At 44.9% G+C, this 20962-nt stretch overlaps 1 protein-coding gene across 2 annotated transcripts in view; it reads left to right on the top strand.

The window, feature by feature from the left end:
• Positions 1 to 6242: 6242 nt before the first annotated feature.
• RNF185 (ring finger protein 185) overlaps positions 6243 to 20962 on the top strand; it is a 30075-nt gene continuing 15355 nt past the window's right edge. The window contains exon 1 of one of the 2 annotated variants that reach the window (XM_068989767.1): positions 6243 to 6324. The gene's annotated coding sequence lies outside the window, so the exon portion shown is untranslated. Of the gene's footprint in view, positions 6399 to 20962 lie in introns of both variants that reach the window. The other variant, XM_068989766.1, reaches the window with a different exon arrangement.

Below are 20962 nucleotides of genomic sequence, written 5' to 3' on the forward strand. Positions count from 1 at the left end.
AGCCCAGCTCCCGCGGGTTAGAGGCTGGGAGTGCAGCTCCTGGGGGCTCTGCTGGGAGGTCAGAGCTGGCTGGGACAGTGTCTCTTCTGTTCTGCCCGTCAGCCTACTGATCCCGTAACATCCCCTCAATCTCCACCTGGGTCTCTTCCAGGAAGAAGGGCCCCAGTGGGGGCAGAGGTGGGGAAGGGGAGCTCCCCGGGGCAGAGGAGGGAGAAGGAAGCTACAGGCTATGCAAACACATCTCTGGCTTCAGCACCAGTCTGGGTCTGTAGCTCAAAAGGTCATAGGTGGGGACAGTGAAGAGGAGGGGGAGAGGGGGAGGGGAGCCCAGCATCCAAACTCCTTCTCTCCAGACGCTGGGAAAGGGAGTGTAGGGTAGAACAAGTGGTGGCTGGAAGGATAGGGATGCCTGGGGTTCCCAAAGGCAGGGACTGAACACAGAGGGGGTCCCTCTGGGAAGAAGTCTGATGTTCCCACCGTTCTGGGAACTTTCCCAGCGTAAGACCCTGTCACACACCTTGCCCTCCTTTTTTATATTACAGAACCTTTTCGTGCTGGTTACAACCCAGGGAGTCTGGGAGGTGCCCGGGCAGGAACCAGACTTTCAAGGTGGGACAGACCAAGCTTGGGTCCTGGCACAGTGTGACTTCAGGCTTGGAAGTCTCAGCTTCTCTGAGCCTCCATCTTCTTATCTATGTGATGGGCATACTCACAGTGGCCACTTCACAGGACCCTGGGCACAGTGCCTAGTATCTGAAACGCTGTCACTGAAGGCTCAGGACACCCCTGGGCAGGAAGCAGCTTACCCAGAAGAAGGCGCATCCACGAGGTTTCAGGGCCACAGCATCTCTGGCAGGGAGTCCTGGTTAGGCCCCTGCCTGGCGATGTGACTGCAGGTTGGCCCCTGCCTCTCTCGGGTCTCAGCTTCCTGCTCTGTTCAGTGCGGGGTGCAGTGGAGCTGACCTTTGAGGTCTCTTCCTGCCTGGGCCCCAAAGGGAGGCAGGCTGGGGCCTGCCCGGGGCCTTGAGGGAGGGGTCACTGGATTTTCCCTTTAGATTAACCGGCAGCCACGTCAGCTGGACAGGCTCTGGGGCCGTGCTTCCCCCGGGGGCACCCCTCAGCGGCCTCGGAGCTGAGGGTGAATTTTGATTCTTGTGTAGTTGATTTACAGTGTTGTGTTAGTTTCTGTAGTACAGCAAAGTGATTCAATTACACACATGCATTATTTTTCATATTCTTTTCCATTTTAGTTTAGAACAGGATATTGAATACAGTTCCCTGTGCAAAACAATAGGACTTCTTTGTTTATCCATTGTATATGTAATAGTTTGCATCTCAAACAGGAATTTTTTTTAAGTACACTGAGAGCTCACTCAGTGCTAAGCCTGTTCCGTTTCCTTACAACATTCTGAGATAGGACTAAATCTTTCCATTTAAAAAGGGGAGGAAATGGAGGCTTCTGTAGGTGACACTTCTGTCTGAAGTCACACAGCTAGTAAGCATCGGACCTTTGGACACTCTCCAATCAGAGATCAGCAGAAACACGCCCGTGGCTGAACAAGTTGGGTTTCTTATTTGTTACAGCAAAGCGGAGGATGTGAACTCTGAGAAACACTAGGGCATCTCAGTAACACAGTCTTAGGAAGGTCGTTTAGGATTTGAGCTTGTGACAGTAACTTGAGGATAGGCTTTAAGAAGTAGGGCTTCCAATCACGGAATCAATAGGAGACCTGAACAGACATTTCTCCAAAGAAGACATACAGATGGCCAATGGACACACGGAAAGCTGCTTCACATCGCCAATTATTAGAGAGATGTCAATAAAAACTACAGTAAATTATTACATCATCTCACTCAGAATGGCCATCGTAAAAATGATGACAAATAATACATGTTGGGGAGGGTGTGAAGCAAAGGGAACCCTCTTACACTGTTGGTGGGAATCTAAGTTGGTGCAGCCACTGTTTAAAGCCATTTGGAGATTCCTCAAAAAACTAAAAATGGAATTACCACATAATCCATCAATCCCACTCCTGGACATGTATCTGAAAAAGATATAAAGTCTAATTTGAAAAGATACATGCACCCCAGTGCAGCTCTATTTACAATAGCCAAGACATGGAAGCAGTCTAAATGTCCATCAACAGATGAATAGATAAAGACATGCATATATACACATATACATACATATACAAAATGGAATATTATTCAGACTTTCAGCTCAGTTCAGTTCAGCTGTTCAGTTGTGTCTGACTCTTTGCAGCTCCATGGACTGCAGCACACCAGGCCTCACTGTCCATTATCAACTCCTGGAGCTTGCTCAAACTCATGTCCATCAAGTTGGTGATGCCATCCAAACATCTCATCCTCTGTCATCCCCTTCTCCTCCTGCCTTCAATCTTTCCTAGTATCAGGGTCTTTTCCAATGAGTCAGTTCTTTGCATTAGGTGGCCAAAGTATTTGGAGTTTCAGCTTCAGCTTCAGTCCTTCCAAGGAATATTCAGGACTGATTTCCTTTAGGAGTGACTGGTTGGATCTCCCTGCAGTCCAAGGGACTCTCAGACCTTAAAAAGAATGAAATATTGCCATTTGCAGCAACATGGATGGACCTAGAGGTTGTGATACTAAATGAAGTAAGTCAGGGAAAGAAAGACAAATATTATATGATATCACTTATATGTAGCATCCAAACAAATAATACAGATTCACTTAACAACAAAATGGAAACAGACTTACAAATGAAGAAAACAAACTTATGTTTATCAAAGGGGAAAGGGGAGGAAGAGGGATAAATCAGGAGGATGGGATTAACAGAGATGCAACTATATATAACATAGATAAGGGATCTGTGCTCTCACTGCCAAGGGATCAGGCTTGATTCCTGGGGGGAAGCTAAAATCCCACAAGCTGCTTGGTCTGGCTAAAAAATAAATAAATTTTTAAAATTAAAATAAACAACAAGGATGTACTGTTTAGCACATGGAAGTATATTCAGTACTTTGTAATAACCTATAATGGAAAAGAATCTGTACATTTGAAACTAACACAATATTGTAAATCCACTATAGTTAAACAAGGAAGCAGGGTTCTAATTTGGATCAGATGCTGTGTATGACTGGGTATCTTGGTAAATCTTATCTAGAACAAGGGACTAGACAGGGACTAAAGCTGTAATTGACGAAAAAATAGCAATCTCTACATAAGCCATGGTAGGGGAATACTTGGTCATTCTTGTGCTTTGGACGATGTTCTTCGTTTTGTCTGATTCAGACATGATTATGGAAAGGCCTTGTTCATGTCTTGATCCATCAGAGTCATGGAGTGGCCTTGCCTGATGTTGATGTTCTGTGCTTTGCTTTTATGCTGAACAGAACACCAAGGGCTCCCTGTGAGTGTCAGCCTAGCTCCTGAATATCAGGGACTACTTTTCTGTTTCTCAGAGCCTGAACTCAAATCCAGGTTCATGTGACTAGAAACATCTCCTGTGTCTGCAGGAACCTGAAGAGAAGGATGGCAGATAAGGAATTTCCTTTATGAATTTATTTCATCTACTGCCTTCATCTCCTAGTCAGACTCAGCCCCTCAGACAGTCCCTGGGATAATGGTAGGCACTTAATAAAAAAATACTTGTTGAATTAATGGAACAATGAAGATGAGTGTTAAGAACTCCAGAGAGCAATGTCTGGGTGCGAGCTGCAGCTCTGTCATCTTTCAGTATGTCATCTAGAGACTGTTAATTAAATGATAAAATTGCATAAGCTTTTAAAAGCTTTTCTTTACCATTTGTAAAGCAGAGGTAATGACCAAAACCATTCACAAGACTGCTGTAAGGATCAAATGAATCATTGTGCACAGTGTGCTTAGGCAAGCTCAGTAAATGTTTGCTATTAATATTTTCAAGCTAAGTAGCCCATTAGTTTTGTTATTGTATGTTTAATATTTTGCCTGCTAGGCATGAAAGCAAAGATCTTGTCTTCTTTTCTACTGCTTCACCATGCCAAGCACACAAATGTTTGATACGTAAATAAGTAAATTGGCTAGGACCCAGGCTCGCCCCTCATTTTGAGGGTAAATTTTAATTTTTATATAATTTCTGTCAAGTGAAATAAAAACACACAGTATGACAGTGGTCAGTTCCAATTTTATTGAGGACTTACTAAGGACTATAGCCCAGGAGGAGATAGCCTCTTAGAGGAACTGCTCCCAAATGATAGTGGAGGTTGGTATATATGTGATTTTTATATCTAAAATCACATATATATAAATTGTAAAATTGTATAAATCTAAAATTGTGTGTGCAGTCAGGAGTTCCCTGGTGGTTCAGTGGTAAAGAATCTTCCTGCTGATACGGGACATGCAGGTTCAATCCCTGGGTCAGGAAGCTTCCCTGGAGAAGGAAATGGCAACTTACTCCAGTATTCTTGCCTGGGAAATCTCATGGACAGAGAAGCCTGGTGGGCTACAGTCCATAGAGTCACAAAGAGTCGGACACAACTTAGGTGCAATCAAGTACACATCTTAATAGAAATTTGCTGAAAGTCACGAGAAACACGTAAGTCAGTTAATGACAAATATTTTCCTAGCTATAATACTATGCAAGAAGTCAGGCTCCTACAATTCTCTCCTGAAAATACCTAACCATCTGAAGGCCTGTTCTGCCAGTTTTCCCAGCGCAGAGTGCCTCGTTTCTGATCTCCACCCCCAAACTCCTTTCTTTGTGTGTCGGAGGTCAGAGACTACGGTGGCTAATGGCTCAATCCTCGTAGAACCAGGTGTCAAGAGAGTTTCTTCAGTTGATATTTAAAACTAAAAGAAAAGTTGCAAAAAATATGTAAGGAACTTCCACATATCCTTCACCTAGATTCACCACTTGTTTACATTTTGCCTCATTTGCTTATTCTCTCAATTTTATACATTTTTTCTGAATCATTTGAAATTAAGTTGGAGACATTGTGCCCTTTACCCCTAATAAGTCAGTGAGTATTTCCTAAGAAAAGGGGAGTTCTCTTAACATATAACAGAAATACAATGATCAAATGTAGAAATTTTAACACTGATACAATTTGTAATAACAGCAAAACCATGTCCATATTCAAATTTGATCTCTTCCAGGAGACACATGATCTTTACTTGACCTATAACTGGTGATGTTAACTCTGATCATTTTGATTCACTTGTCTTGCAAGGCTGCTGCTGCTGCTAAGTCGCTTTAGTTGTGTCCGACTCTGTGCGACCCCAGAGAGCGCAGCCCACCAGGCTCCTCAGTCCCTGGGATTCTCCAGGCAAGAACACTGGAGTGGGTTGCCATTTCCTTCTCCAATGCATGAAAGTGAAAAGTGAAAGTGAAGTCGCTCAGTCGTGTCCGACTCTTGGAGACCCCATGGACTGCAGCCTACCAGGCCCCTCCACCCATGGGAATTTCCAGGCAAGAGTACTGGAGTGAGTTGCCTGCAAGGCTAACCTCTGTAAAATTCCTATTTTCCCTTTGTAGTCAATAAGTAATTTATGGGAGACCCTTTACTGTGTAACCATCCTGTTCCTCCAGGTTTACCATCCATTACTGGTTTTCTAACTCCATCATATTTGTTAGTCAGCATTCTGCTAAAGGGTTTCCCAGGTGGCGCAGTGGTAAAGAATCCACCTGCCAATGCAGGAGAGGCAAGAGACATAGGTTCCATCCCTGGGGTCGGGAAGATCCTGAGGAGTAGGAAATAGCAAGCCCGCTCCAGTATTCATGCCTTGAAAAATTCCAGGGACAGAGGAGCCTGGTTCATGGGGTCACAAAGTCCAACACGGGTCTCTCTCTCTCTCTCTCTTACACACACACACACAGTCTACTAAAAGGAAGAAGTTTTCCTCCTCCCCCGTTTATTTAATCACTTCTTTATTTATATCAGTAAAGACTCATTGGGTTACCATTTTAGTCAATCAGTTATACTCTGTTACTGTTATCATGGATTTTGCTCAAATTCCCCCAATTTGGCCAGTGGGATCTTCAAGTTAGCTCATGTATCCTTTGACATATTCTCGTCAGGCTGATTCCCATCATCGTTACACATTCCGTTCCAAAATGTTCCAAGCTTGTCTGACGCTTTCCATGGTCACACCTCGGCTTTCTCAAAGGCTTCCAGACAGTCCTTGTGTTTTTTTCCTTCCTCCCGGCAGGCGGAACCTTAGAGCCCAGGATCTGGCCCGGAGCACAGCGCAGTTGACCAACCTCTTCCGGTTTGGGCCGGAAGTTCCTCGGAAAGCGGCGGCTTTGCGTCAGCTGACCAGAGTCCGCGTAGGGGGGGCTGTGAGGTCCGGCCGGAGAGACTGACCCAGGTAAGAGACTGGCTGAGCGACCGACGGGCTGACAGGCTGGAGCGGCCTTGGCGGCGTTAACTGAGCAGAGGCAGGTACATAAGGGGTTGGGGGGTCAGCTCGGGGCCGCCCAGGTTGAGGGACGGGGACCAGTTTCCGCCCTCACCGGGCCTACGGACTTCGACACTTGAGCCCAGGAGCGCAGAGACTTCAAGCCCGACTCTGGCGCAGGCCCTCTGTCCCAGGAGGGAGTTCAGGATTATGTTGTGGTCTTTTTTCCAGTGATTACAGTTTGGGGAAACTGAGGGCTAAGTAGAGAGAAGGCTCCCACTAACTCTCCCCTCCAGTCAGGAACTCACTCAGACTCCCAGTCGAGGCCGCTTCTCACGTAGGGGGTGCTTTTAATGAGTTTGCCCCCAGTGGAGAGGCCGAGGCCGGGAAGCGGGCTGAATAGAGTTGGGCTTGGGAGTGAGAGACCAGAGTTGGAAACTTCGCCGCCAACAGCCAGTCGTGCTTTCCGTGCCAAGTCCTTTCCCCGTACCAGGCCTCAGTTTCCTCACTTGTAAAACAGGGCAGTGTTTCTCTAAATACGGTTCTCACAGCCTGTGCTTTGAAATGCCATGGGGTGCATACTTCACAGTTCAGGACTCAAATAAGAGCTCTAATTTAGAATCTGGGTCGGAACCGGGGAAACTGCGTTTTGAATATACTCCTCGGGGGTCCTCTGCATACCCATGTTTGAAGCCCACTGATGGTAAGTGCTTGCTGTGGGTTCTAGAAATCCATTCTTTGCTTTAAGCAGCTGGAACTCCTTCTGTATCTTTGGAAGAGGGTGGGGTGGTGTTTAGCTCAGAAAAGAGCAATGGAAGGGAACTGTCATCAAAAACATTGTTATGGTGAAGAGAGCTTCCACTTCATCTTTGCTGTTGAAAGAGGCAGAAACTAGGACCAATAGGTGGATTCTACAGGAAGACAAGATTTTAATAAAAGAACTTAAGGCTGGTCACAGGCGACCAGCAATGGAATGGATTGCCTCCAGAGGTGGTGTACTTCCTGTCGAAGAAGTTTTCAGATGAAAGTCCTTTTCAACTTTAAAGTGGCTAATTCTAAGTCGTTATTTTGTGTCTTCTCTGGTGCTGACTTCTTTTTTTCTGCCCTCTTTTCTTAACATCTACCTCCCCCCAGCCTACATCTCCTAAAAGTGAGGCTAGTGGGTTTGAATTTATGTAATCTCTTCCTTGTTCTATGTACCATCCTTTTCAAGGACTTTGGAATGGCCCATCTGATCAGGGCCATTAATGTTTGTTGAATGAATAACTAAGCAGGGTCCCCACCCCCTCGATTTGGAGCTTATTTTCCTAGAACAACTTGGAAATGAATCTGAAGACTTTGTGATTGATGAGGAAAAGCCAGTAAACTCTTTGGACTCAGAGTTGAGGAGCCTGTGTCTGAATGACCCCCTTGAGGTTGTTCAGGCCAGCCTCCCCCCAGCCCTAGGACATAAATTCCTCTTCCTCTCTCTAGCAGTGTGTTGTTATAGATGATGTGTCTACTGAGAGAATTTTTGCAATCTGTTGGCTAACTTCAGCATTAAAACCAATCCTTTGATGGACTTGACTTGCCAGTTCATCCTCACCAGTGATCTGCAGATAATGCTTCTAGCATGTCTTTAGTTTTCTAATTAAACGTCAGAGCTCCTTATTTTGTGATTTTCAAAACTTCAAGCAGATCCCTTTTTAAAAACCAGTTAGAATGCTTTGGTTGCCCAGTGGAACAGAGGTTCCATGTTATGACCCAATCCTGCTGACATGCCTTTGCCAAAAAAAGGTTGGATTTGAGCCAAGACTTCCTGCTTGTGTTTATTCTTCCTCCCGTTTTTGTGTTTGCTAGAATTTTTAAGTTGTGAAGTGCTTATTCAGATGTTATCTAGGTGCTGAGTAAAATGGTTTTAATTTGGTGGTATCTTTAAAACTTTTCAATCTGAAGTTTTCCTTTTAAAAAAGTACCTTAATCAGCATTTCCATAGTGTGTTCTTCAGGCAGATAGTCTGAAGAGAAGCCTCTGAAAAAAGTATTCTGTGGTTAAAGTAAGTTTGGAAAAAGCTATGTATGAGTATCCCTTCTTAGAGCTTCTCAGTGTGTAGTATCTTGTCAAAGGCACTGAGACGTTGATAAGAAATGTGCCTAACCTTGTTTAATCTAGTGTTGCCAAAATTGATGTGAAGCACTTTTTTTTTGAGTAATTGAAGCACACTGGCAAATTCTGACCTAGAGCAGGAGTCTGCAGTCTTTGGCCTGTGGCCCAAATCTGACCCCACTACCTGTTTTTGTGTGGCCTGTGAGCTGGGGATGGTTTTTACATTTTTTAATGGTGTAGATTACATCCAAAGAGGAAGAATATTTTGTGATATGTGAAAATCATAAGAAAATCGAATCTGTTTCTATAAATAAAGCTTTATTGGAACACAGCCACATCTGTTAATTTACATACTGTTTTTGGCAGCAAAGTTGAGTTAATTGCCACAAAAACCATTGATCTGCTAAATCTAAAGTATTTACTATACAGTGCTTTTCAGAAAAAAATTTGCCAATCGCTGACCTGCTCCATATACTTGTTTTTCTTTTTATTTTGAAATGATTTTAGACTTCCAAAAATAATACATAAACTTCAAGCGTACTCTTAACCCAACTGTCCCTAAGTTAACATTTACATAACCATAATAAAATTATCTAATAAATTTAGCATAAATACAGTACTACTAACTAATCTATAGGCTTTATTCAAGTTTTGGCATTTGTTTCACAAATATCCTTTCTCTGTACCAGGATCCAGTCCAGTTAGTTTCCCACATTGCATTTAGTATTAAGCCTTCTTAGTCTCTTCAATCTGAGACAGTTACTCAGTCTTTTTTGGCTTTCATGAATGTAAACTTTTTTTAAAAAGATAACTTTATTTATTTATTCATTTATTTTTGGCTGTTCTGGGTCATTGCCATGTGGACTTTTTTCTAGTTGCCGAGAGTGGGGGCTACTCTCCAGTTGTGGTGTTCGGGCTTCTCACTGTGGTGGCTTCTCTTGTTGCAAAGCACTGGCTCTAGGCATTCGGGCTGGAGTAGTTGGGGCAAGTGGGTTCAGTAGTTGCAGCTTGCAGACTCTAGAGCACAGGCTCAATAGCTGTGGTGCACAGGTGTAAGCACTTCTTGGCATTTGTGCTCTTCCTGGATCAGTGCGGTGCCTCCTGCATTGGCAAGTACATTCTTTACCACTGAGGCACCAGGGAAGCCCGACTGTAAATTTTTGAAGAGAACTGGCGAATTATTTTGTAGATGTCGCTCAATTTTTTTGGTGGGGGTGGGGGGTGGGATAAAATTCACATATTATTAAATTCATCATTTTAATGTGTGAATGTTCACAAAGTTATGCAGCCTTCACCACTGTTTGAATTCCAGAGTATTTTCATCATCCCAAGAAGAATCCCTGTACATGTTAGCAGTTTCTCCCTGTTCTTCCCTCTTCCCACCCCCTGACAGCCACTAATCTGGAATCCCATAGTCTGTGGCCTTTTGTTTCTGGCTTCTTTGATTAAGCGTAATGTTTTAGGCTTCATCTGTGTCATAGCGTGTGTCAGTGCTGCATCCCTTTGCACGGCTGAGTAATTTTACACTGCGTGGATGTACTGTGTTTTGTTAGTTGTCAGTTGATTGACATTTAAGTTGTTTCTGCCTTTTAGTTGTTATGATGTGCTGCTCTGAACATTCATTTGCAAAGTTTTGTTTGAACATATTTTGAATTATTTTAGATGTGTATAACTAGGAGTGGAATTGCTAGGTCATATGGCAGCTCTGTTTTTTAACTTTTTGAGGACCTGCCTAACTGCTTTCCACAGCACCTCACCATTTTATATTTTCATTAGCAATATATGAGAATTCCATTTTGTCCACGCCCTGTTCAACACTTGTTACTGTCCTTTATTATTTTTTCCACCCTAGTGGGTGTGATGTGGCATCTCATTGTAGTAGTATTTGCATTTCCCATTTCCCTGAGACTTGACGATGTTGAATAACTTTTCACATGCATATTGGACATCCTTGTATCTTCTTTGGAGAAATGTCTATTCAGACCCTTAGCCCTTTTGTAATTGAGTTACTTGTTGTGTACAATTTTGCATGTAAATATTCAGAGTTTGCAGATCCCTTGAATCCCCTTGAAGTAATTCAGTGTGAGCGGAACTGCACAGTCTGAGGCAATGCCAGTAACTCCCTGATCTGAATGCAGTTGGATTTGGACATGTTGAAGGGGCTTCCCAATGGCTTAGCGGTGAAGAATTCTCCTGCCAGTGCAGCAGACACGGGTTCCATCCCTGGGTTGGGAAGATCTCCTGGAGGAGAAAATGACAACCCACTTCAGTATTCTTGCCTGAAAAATCCCATGGACAGAGTAGCCTGATGGGCGACAGTTCATGGGGTCACCAAAGAGCTGGACACAACTGAGTGAGCATGAAGTTCAGAGTAAGTTGCCGTTTGAAACTGCTGACCACTCAGAGCTTGGTTCAGCCCCAACCACTGCTGACTGTGCAGAGCTGGGATGGCCGCGTCTAGTGAAAGGGGTACTGCAGCCTCACCCCAGACGTGATAAGAACACTAGGAGATGCTGTCATTCGGGAGCTACTCTTGTGTTTGTCTGATCACAGGCAGGACTCGAGGAGTCAGAGGTAGTTGGCAAAGTCGGGACTGGTGGTGGCCTTGGGCCGCTGCCTAAGTTGGCAGAGCTACCAGTGCCCTCATAGATCTCTTGACTCCAGAGCATTCGGCTCTCACTAGACAGTCTGGAAAACACACACACCCCAGTAATTCTTCTTTTTTTTTTTAATTAAAAAAATTTTTTTAATGTCCATTTTTTAAGTCTGTACTGAAAATTTGTTACAGTATTGCTTCTGTTTTTATGTTTTGCGTCTTTTAAATTTTTTGGTCAAAGGCATGTGGTATCTTAGCTCCCCAACCAGGGATCAAGCCTGCACCCCCTGCATTGGAAGGTGGAGTCTTAGTCTAATGTCTGGACCACCAGGGAAGTCCCCACACCAGTAATTCTAATTGTGAAAGTAATTTGTGCTCATACTAAACGTTTTGCAGAATACAGAAACTGCCAGACAGTTTTCTGCAGCAGCTGAACCATTTTACATTCCAACAAAAGTGTACAAGGGTTCCAATTTTTCCACCTCCTCACACCAGCTCTTGTGATCTTCCGGTTTTTTGTTTTTTTTTTTGATAGTAGCCATCCTAATGGGTATGAGATAGCATGTCACAGTTTTGATTTGCATTTCCCACATAATTAGTGATGTTGAGCATCTTTTCATGTTGTTATCGGCCATTCGTATATGTTCTTTGGGGAGGTGTCTTTTGAAGTCCTCTGCCCATTTTTGGATTAGATTGTTTGTTTTTTTGCTGTTGAGTTTTAGGAGTTCTCTGTATATTCAGTGTATTGATCCCTCAGATACATGACTGGCAGATATTTTCTCCCACTCTGTAAGTTGCTTTCTTACTCTGTTGATAGCGTCTTTTTTTTCCCCCTCTTTGGCCTGTGGCTTGTGGGATCTCAGTTCCTTGGCCAGAGATTGAACCCAGGCCACAGCAGTGAAAGTGCTAACTGCTAGACAGGGAACTCCCCTGATCTGTCTTATACATGCTCTTCTGATGGTCCTCCTTAGGAGAAGTGGGATCATTGTTTTTGTCAAGTATATGCTGATGTTATTAAAACTCTTAGGTTTGTTGTTAACTAATTAAATCTTGTCGACCTTATTCATTTTCTTGATATTCTATCTTTAGAGTTTTTCAGAGGTCCTCAGCTTCAGATAAAATTTGAATTAATGAGATTTTGCAGAATCTGAATTGAATAAGAATTCACTGGCCACGTGAAAACAAAAGCAGAACTCTCACTTTGAAAAGTTTTTGGATGACAAAGCAAGGACAAACACAATCACCCCATTTGCAGGTGAGGACCCTGGCCTAGTTGAGAGGTCCAGCTGACAGCATCAGACTAGGCCCTCCAGCTCTAGATTGTTCCTCTCACTGTATTATCCTAGAAATTGCCCATGCTTGACTAGGACCTGTCCACTCTGAAGATCTTTTTTTGATACAATGTTTTATCCAGTTATGTTGGTTTGAACTGAAATTGTCAAATGCCCTTTGTTTATTGACATATATTTATTGAATATATACTGTGTGTCAGGTACTGTGCATGTGACTCTAGGAGGTGTTTTGACTGGAGTAAGCAAGGCAGTTCAGTGAATAATTGATCCTTTGTGTGAGTAGTCTTGTCTCTAACACAGATCGGCACTAATCTAGGGAAACCTGAACTTCTTATGGTCCCATATCTGTAATCTTTTTTTTTCTTTCATTTGTTGAGTTTTGGACAATGCTTAAGAAAAAAATTACTCTAAAATAGTTATGTAACATTTCCAGTTCTGAAAAACATCCCTGAAGAATGTCTTGTGCTTTTAGGACACTGATTTTCTACAGCTTTAGTTGGCTACAGTGACTCATCTTGAGTTGTACAGTTCAAAGTACTCCTGGGCATCAGATCCATCAACCCACACACAGTTATGAGGTGCTCTTGAGGTGTCTAGCCCTGTGCTGAGTAAGGGACTTAGAGTCTGGGTCTGGACTTGAGAGGACACACAAATGAATCACTGAGGTACTTAATTGAGCACAGTGGCTTGGGAGTTGAAAGCTTTGCCTGTGACTGGTGCTGTGACTGTGGGCAAATGACCTAACTACTCTGTACCTCAATCTAACATCGCAGGGGGTGCTATATATGGCAGGGAGTGTTTACCTAGAAGGCAGGTTGTGAAGATTAAATGAGACAGTTCGTGTAAAGGGCTGAGCACAGTGTCAGCCGATGTTACTCGTAGTGATAATAGATACAACAGTTCCCTCCTGGTTGTAACACTGTTGGGGGAAATCTGAGTTTGCCCAGGCCAAAAATCGTGTCCTATTCTGGATTTGTTCATACACAGTTCTGCTGTCTCACCTACAATGCCTTCAAAGAATGATGCTCATTCAGGAAGGGAAGTTTTGACTCATTCATTCAGCAAATTAATCAAATAAATACCTGCTGACTGCATAGCTCCGTGGGGAGTGTGAAGAAGCAGTTACACCTTCAGTGTGCTCTGTGAAACCTCACGGTGGAGGGGGATTAACTCTGTGCCAGCCCTCATTGTTTTCTCTCTTTAATCCCTCCAACTACCCTGTGAGGAAGGTAATTGCCCCATTTTAACAGATGGGTAAAAAAGGCCTGAGAAGAAAATCACTGAGGTCATAAAGTGGTGGAGCTGAGATCTGAACCCAGAGCCATCATATTCTGTGCCATGATGATTTTTAAGGACAAAAGCCCATAAAAAGTTAACATTTTAAGACAGTGGTATAAGGAATGACAGAAGGCAGCCTTTTGGTCCTTGAAAGTTTGTGCTGGGTTATCCTTTTTTTAAGGACAAAAGCCCATAAAAAGTTAACATTTTAAGACAGTGGTATAAGGAATGACAGAAGGCAGCCTTTTGGTCCTTGAAAGTTTGTGCTGGGTTATCCTTGCCTATGAAACCTGGTAAGCTTTAAGAAAAATCATTGACGCTTGATGCCAAACAAGTTAAAACACTTTTGATTTAGAAATGATGGAAGATAGGACTTTCCTGGTAGTCCCCTGGCTGAGATTCTGTGCTTCCACTGCAGGAAGCGTTGGTGTGATCCCTGGTCGAGAAACTAAAGTCTTGCATGCCACGCAGCACAGCCACAAACACAAAAAGGAAAAAGAAAGAAAAACCCAATAACAATAACTGGAAAAAAAGAAAACCCCACCGAAAAACAAATAATTGAAGACAGTGTAAGAAAGTTGAAACAGCTGAGCCTAGAATTTCCACTGAAATATGTGTTATGTTTGGAAATTGTCATCTGTAAGGCCTAGTCCAGTGCATGGGATATAATGGGTTTTAATAGTTAAGTAGCAGATGAATTAGTGAATTTAAAATATCTTCCCAAACTGCCAAAATTACCCTATTTTCCCCACGAGACTTAGGATGCGTTCTCTTTTGAAAACATGTATACTGTTGGCAAAGATGGGAGTAACAAGCACTCTTCTGTATTTTTCATGGGAGTAAAAATTGGCACATGCTTTTTCAAAGGCATTGGTACAAAATTAGAAATTTTAGATACCCTTTGACCTAGCAGTTCTGCGCTGGAATATGTCCGAAAGATGTAGTCTAGAACCATTGCTCTCCAAGGCCAAGAACAGAGTGACTAGGTTGCATGGATGAGAGAGACTTTTCAGTCTGATCCTTTTGCGCCTTTTGAATTCAGCCACATGAATGTTACTCATTAAAAATATAAATCAATAAAATTTTAAAATGTGAAATGTCTGAAATAATTATGATGCTAAGGATCATTACATGTTAGTATAGATTTCTTTAATCAGATTGCTTTCCTTTTTGTCCTGTACTAAGATCTGAAATTCTGGGACATTTAACATTTTCCCGTATTTTTCTGCGTCTTAATAATGTAGTACTTACTATGGAAAAAGTGGGAAGTACAGTTAAGTGTAAAAGCAGCTTTAAAAATTTGCCCATGGTTCCATTATCCAGAGACCACTACAGATAATATTTGGGCCCCTTCCAATTTTTTTCTGTATCTTTTAACCTGTTAATATTATACAGTATGTTCAGTTTGGTATATAATTTTCTATTTTCCTTTTTTTTCCTTAACGTTATGTTATATAGAAAAATTCCCACACAACCAAAATCCTCATAGAAGTGTAATTTTTAGTGGTCTTATAATTTGTCTTGTGAATGTACCAGTTTAGTTTAGCCAGGGGATGGGAGCTGGGTGGAGAAAGGAAGAGACATTGGGATCATGGAAGCCTTTGGAAGGTGAGGTGGGTCTGGATTAGGTGGCTCAGCTGGGCATGTCAGCCTGACAGGTGAGGACTGAAGGGGACAAGGATGTCCAGGCTTTACTTCCTGCTTTGGTTGCAGACCTTGCTACCCTGCTACCCCTGTATGAGCTCTGGGCTCCAGCCACGCTGAACTTGGCAGATTGAGTTGTCCATTTGTCCTGTGTCCCCTCGGGCACTCTGTACACACCACTGTCAGCACACTGCGTGCCTGTTGGTTCACTTGCCTGTATCTCCCTTTAGGCTGAAACCCTTTTTTATTTATGCCTTGAATGCCTGGCAAATAGAATCATTAATAAATCTCTGATGGTTGCTTTGGAATTGGGTGGACAGATAGATTAGAGATACCCAAGAGAAGGACCAGTGCAGCCCTAAGGAAAAGAGGCCAATTGCTTAGCCTCCTCTGTCCTTCTGGACCTGAAAGTCCACTCACGCCCTTGGTCCTGTATTTGAGGGCTGGGCCTTTGTGAGCTAACTGTGACCAAAACTTTACTTAGATGCCAAAATTTTAGGGCCTGGTTTCTGTGTGTTCCGAGTTCAATCATCTTACTCAGATTTCCTCCCACTCTAACCTTCTGTGAGTGTGATGTTGGCGTTCTTAGAATGTGGGTCCCCTCTCTGCCTGTGTGTCCAGCAGCAGCCTGATGAGCCGTGAAGACAGGCTGGGGCTCGCCACTGTTCCTGACAGAAGACTTCTGTGTGAACACGTGTCTGCCCATAGAAACAAGACCTCTGCTGGATCACCTCTCACATCATGCTAGTTATTTATCATCCAAATCTGTAACCTTCATAGTTAGAACCGACCTTTCCAGATGCCTCTGTACACTCTGGTCAAGGACTTCTTAGAGTTAAAGGGGCAGAGAAGGAAGATTATGCATTCCTGCAGTTTTCTCTAGGACCTGAGAGCTGAACGCAAGAGTACTGCAAAGAGATTTCTTCACGAGCTCACGTTCCCTGGTGGTTCCTTCGGGGATATGCAACTCTCGCTTTCTCTCTTCTGCTTCGTTCCTGTGAGGTAAGCCAGGCCAGCTCTGGGAAGGTCGTAGGAGTGAGGATGCCCAATGTGTCCACTCCAGCTGCCAGGCTTGGCGTTCCTAAGGGATCATGGAGTATTACAAACCTGCCTTAGTCCCAGCACTATGTGTGGTGCCTTGGACATCTCAGACTTAGAGCTCTTTTTCAGAGCAAGGTGTGAACTTGTTCTTTAAATGATCAGCTTTGTCACGGATGGTCCAGGTGCTGCCTGGTCTGAAGCAGACTTGTCCCCGCCTCCCCCAACCCCCTGAGTTGACCTGATCTCTCCGTGGCCCCTGTGGGCTGTAGCTAGGGTTGGGCATTCTGAAGGACAAGCCTTGAGGTTATTGTCTTTCCAAACTGCATTCTGGTAGAGTTCTCCTATTTGAGAGCTGATTTTCCAAAATTCTTCATCAGAATCATCTGGAGTGGACTGTGGGGACACTTATTTAAAATACACGTTCTTAGGACTTACCTGTTGTCTAGTGGCTAAGACTTCTTGCTCCCAATGCAGGGGACCCAGGTTCAGTCCCTGGTCAGGGAATTAGATCCCACATGCTGCAACTAAAGATCCTACAATGAAGATCAAAGATCCCACCATCCAGTTCTAGGTCTTGTTTAAATCAAGGGAGTCTAAGAACCAGATCTCTGGGAGGGTGCCTTGTTTAGGAAAAACAGGCAAGTTTGATGGAGCTCCTTGTTAAGGATTCTTACAATTAGCTCCTTTTCTAGACTGCAGGGGCTCAGCATGGTCTTGCTCTTCTTTATGACTCCGTCACCCCAGGTGGTAGCACCGGGCCTCCGTCGTAGTTGGAGGAGAGATCCTTTGGTCTCAGGCATAGATGGATGAAGGGTGAGTTTGCTTTGCAATCACTGCAAAGAACAAAAAAGTTAGAGGAATCCATTGGAGGAAAAGCAAAGACCAGATGTTTAATTTTGTATTGCTGCATGTTAAAGGGGCAACAGGTAAGAGTGGAAAGAGTGCTGATGTGTTGGCAAGTCTGAATTGGGCACAGAATTATTACATGTGCAGTGGCCTGACATTGGGCAGGTCCTCTGACGTCTCTGGCCTGATGTCCTCTGTAAAGTGGAGTGAGAGTCAGAAGTGGTAGTAGATATGAATGTGCTTTGAAAACTGGAAAGCGCATTCAGATCAGGAGTGAACGGTAGGGGCAGGGACAAGGGCACACAACCGACTACTGCAGGGCTCATCTGTGGTCAGGTCCAGATCGAGGCCCTCCAGGGACCAGGCCAGCTTTCAGCAGGATGGCAGCGCACATACACCCGGGGTCTCCTTCCTCTCCACTCTCTCTGGTTCCTGAGCCAGCAGGGCCCTCTGTTCTCTAGACCAGTGTCCCAGAGGCTCTGTCCACATCGTGTTCTGCAGGTGCTCAGTGAACGGCCCCGGCGAAGGGCCTGGTGTGGTGAGGCTCCTGTGCCTGAGGGAAGGCAGAGGTGGAGAGAGGAGGCTCTGGGGATGGGGCCCAGGGTACATTGCGGAGAGAGCTTATGTGTGTGGCCGGCCTGGGAGTTGACTGGAACCAGTCATGCGTGTCTGCACCCACTCACTCAGCAAATATTTGAGTGCCTACTGGGATGAAGCTCTATAGCTTAGGTAGGGACCACGTAATCAGTCTGCCAAGAATTAGAATGAGAGTGATTTAGTCTACCTAGATTTGGGACATGCCGGCCTGTCCCAGTGCCTGGCCTGCTGCAGGACTGCTTTTCCCTGCAAACTCTGAGGTGACCTGTCACTGTCCCCTGGCCATTCCTACCCTGCCACCTGCCATGACCCCGACTGTCCCTTGTAGGCCTCTGTAGGAAATGTGCTGTGTGGAGCCTTGTGGGGCCAGCGAGTGGAGAGGGCAGTGAGCTGGGGTCAGTGGATGCATGTGCATCTCGCCATAGCAGCAGCCCCCTTCTCCGTTGGTGGCTCCTCCAGGTCACTGTGTTATCTCACACGCCACCTTAGCAGCCTGTAGGAGGTGTGACGTTTTCATTTTTCTGGTGAGATAAGACATTCAAGCCATCAAGGCCTTTACTCAGAGCTACACGGCTGGTCAGTGTGGAGCCAGGACTTCATCTCAGAACTCTCAGGTTTGGGAAGTGAAACATCAGGGAAAAAGTTTTTTAAGGGCATTGTTATTGTCTGACTTTCGAATACAGGTGAAAATGTCAGTATTTTAAACAGGGAGGCTCTCTGACCCCCACCTGCAAAGTCCCCCAGCCCCCCTAATCCCGGAGACGGCTGCTGGCAGTTCATAGTGTGTGCCGCGTAGACGTTTCCTTTGTGAATGTGTGGATGTACGCTCAGCTACATAATTTATTTCTTCTCATCTAAATAAACTCAAACACATACTCTTTGCAGCCTGACCTCTTTGGAAAGTACCTTTCATTATGGAAAATTTTCAAGCACACATAAATAATGCGATAAATATGCATTCATCATCCAGCTCCAACATCATCAACTTCCTCGTTCTTGTTTCATCTTTTTTCTCCACTTTCACTTTTCCCTCTCGAGTACTTTAAAGCAGGTCCCAAACATTTTATCATTTCTTCATAAAGACTTAATTGTACATATCTAGCAGGTGAAAAAATTTTAAATATGCCATTATCACAACCAATAAAAGTAACAATAATTCTTTAGTATAAACTAATGCCCAGGCTGAGTCGGTTTTTGTCACCCGTCTCACAAACGTCTTTGTGCAGGTGGTTGGTGTGAATTTGGTTCCAGCGAGACCCGCGTGCTGCCAGTGGCTGGTGTGTCTCAAGTCTCAGTTTATAACTCCGCGCTGTGTATTTTCTGGAGAACTTTGGTTACTTGTCCTGTAGAAACTCCCACATTCTGAATTTGCTGATTGCAGCTCCCTGGAGTTGTTTGACACGTGCATCTGTGCCCCATGTTTTCTGAAAATGGTCGTTTGTTTTACAGACCTGATGAGTGTCTGTTCTAGGGTGAGGGTTTAGGGTGAGGGTCTAGGGTGAGGGCACTCGCTGCTGGTGCTGTGTGCTTCCTCGATGAGAGCCTGGTTTAGGGTGAGGGCTTAGGGTGAGGGTTAAGGTGAGGGTCTGGGGTGAGGGTCTGGGGTGAGGGTCTGGGGTGAGGGTCTAGGGTGAGGGTTAGGGTGAGGCTTAGGGTGAGGGTTAAGGTGAGGGTTAGGGTGAGGGTCTAGGGTGAGGTCTAGGGTGAGGGTTAGGGTTAGGGTGAGGGTCTGGGGTTAGGGTTAGGGTTAGCGTGAGGGTTAAGGTGAGGGTCTGGGGTGAGGGTGAGGGTCTAGGGTGAGGGCACTCGCTGCTGGTGCTGTGTGCTTCCTCGATGAGAGCCTGGTTTAGGGTGAGGCTTAGGGTGAGAGTGAGGGTCTAGGGTGAGGGCACTCGCTGCTGGTGCTGTGTGCTTCCTCGATGAGAGCCTGGTTTAGGGTGAGGCTGAGGGTGAGGGTGAGGGCACTTTGCTGGTGGTGCTGTGTGCTTCCTGTTGCATCACGTCAGGCGACTGTCATTAAGATCCATCGGTGGACCTGACTGACGGTTGTCTTTCCACATCTGTACACATAGTCTTTATAAATATATACATTTTTAAAAGAAGCACGTGTCGGGGTGCTTGAGTTGGAATGACAAAGAAAGGCCATAATGGGGCCCTCGCAGACAAGCTCCATGCTGTGAAGAAGAGAGCAGACTTGTGGAAAGGAGGAAGCCCGGGACTGCGGGGAAGGCCCTGGAGCGGAGGCCAGCACGGCGCTGTGCTGCTGGCAGCCAGCTGCTCTTCTGGGACATTATGTAAAATGATGTAACTGAGTGAAAAAGTGGTTCTGAGCCGGCTGCCTCTCCCTGCTGAAGTTGCTGAGCTGCTGTCGTGGTGAGGGGTGCTCGTGGACGACGAGTTCCAAGTCCGTGGTGTGTAGGGCGGCCCTAGGCCTGAAAGGACTGTGGCCTTTTGGTCCTCATCTCCTGGTACCCTGGAAGCTGAAATCAGGGAAGTCTTCTGTCGCTCGAGGGGTGAGTCCCAGACTTGTGGTGGGCCTACCTGCGCTGGAGAGAGTGAGTGGGATGGCCTGCTGCAGCAGCCTCAGAGCAGGAGGGGGCACTTGGAGACCATGGAGTCCAGTGCCTCAGTTTACAGATGAGGAAACCGTGGCCCAGAGAGGAAAGGGGAGGGTTTCAAGACCACCTAGCAAGTGGTCTTGGAACCACTGTAAGCAAGTTGGAGGCTCAACTGTGACCAGCATCCAAGCCTCTGATTCTCTGACTGGTAGCCAGCTAGCATTTCCCCCTTGGAATTTCTGAGGTGACCGATTCTTCCTCTGCACCTAGAATTTCTGGGTGTCCTTTGCTGGTGGTCTTGTGCTTGTTCTTGTTCAGCTCCTGGTGGATCTTTGAACTGGAGGTGGTCGTGAACGGTGGTCTGTTTCTCCCGGCGGGTGGTGCCTGGCTTGGTCTGTGGTGGTGCAGAGGTGGTGTGAATACAGACTGTGTCAGGAGTCCCAGCCTCAGCTCCGCATCCATTAGTCAGCCAAGGGGTCTCATGCTGCAGTTTCCTGAGGGATAAAAGCTTTTCCTTCATTAGGTTTATATTTATTTTTTACTTACGGTAGGTGATACTGATTTTCTGTTTTCAGCATGGGTAGAGCCTTCTCTTTATTTAAAGTTGGTAGATTTAGACAAAATAAGGTAGATAGGATTCCAGCCTAGCAGAAGGGAAAATGCAAAAGATG

This window comes from Capricornis sumatraensis, chromosome 17, assembly GCF_032405125.1.
Source record: "Capricornis sumatraensis isolate serow.1 chromosome 17, serow.2, whole genome shotgun sequence".
Taxonomy (NCBI): Eukaryota; Metazoa; Chordata; class Mammalia; order Artiodactyla; family Bovidae; genus Capricornis; species Capricornis sumatraensis.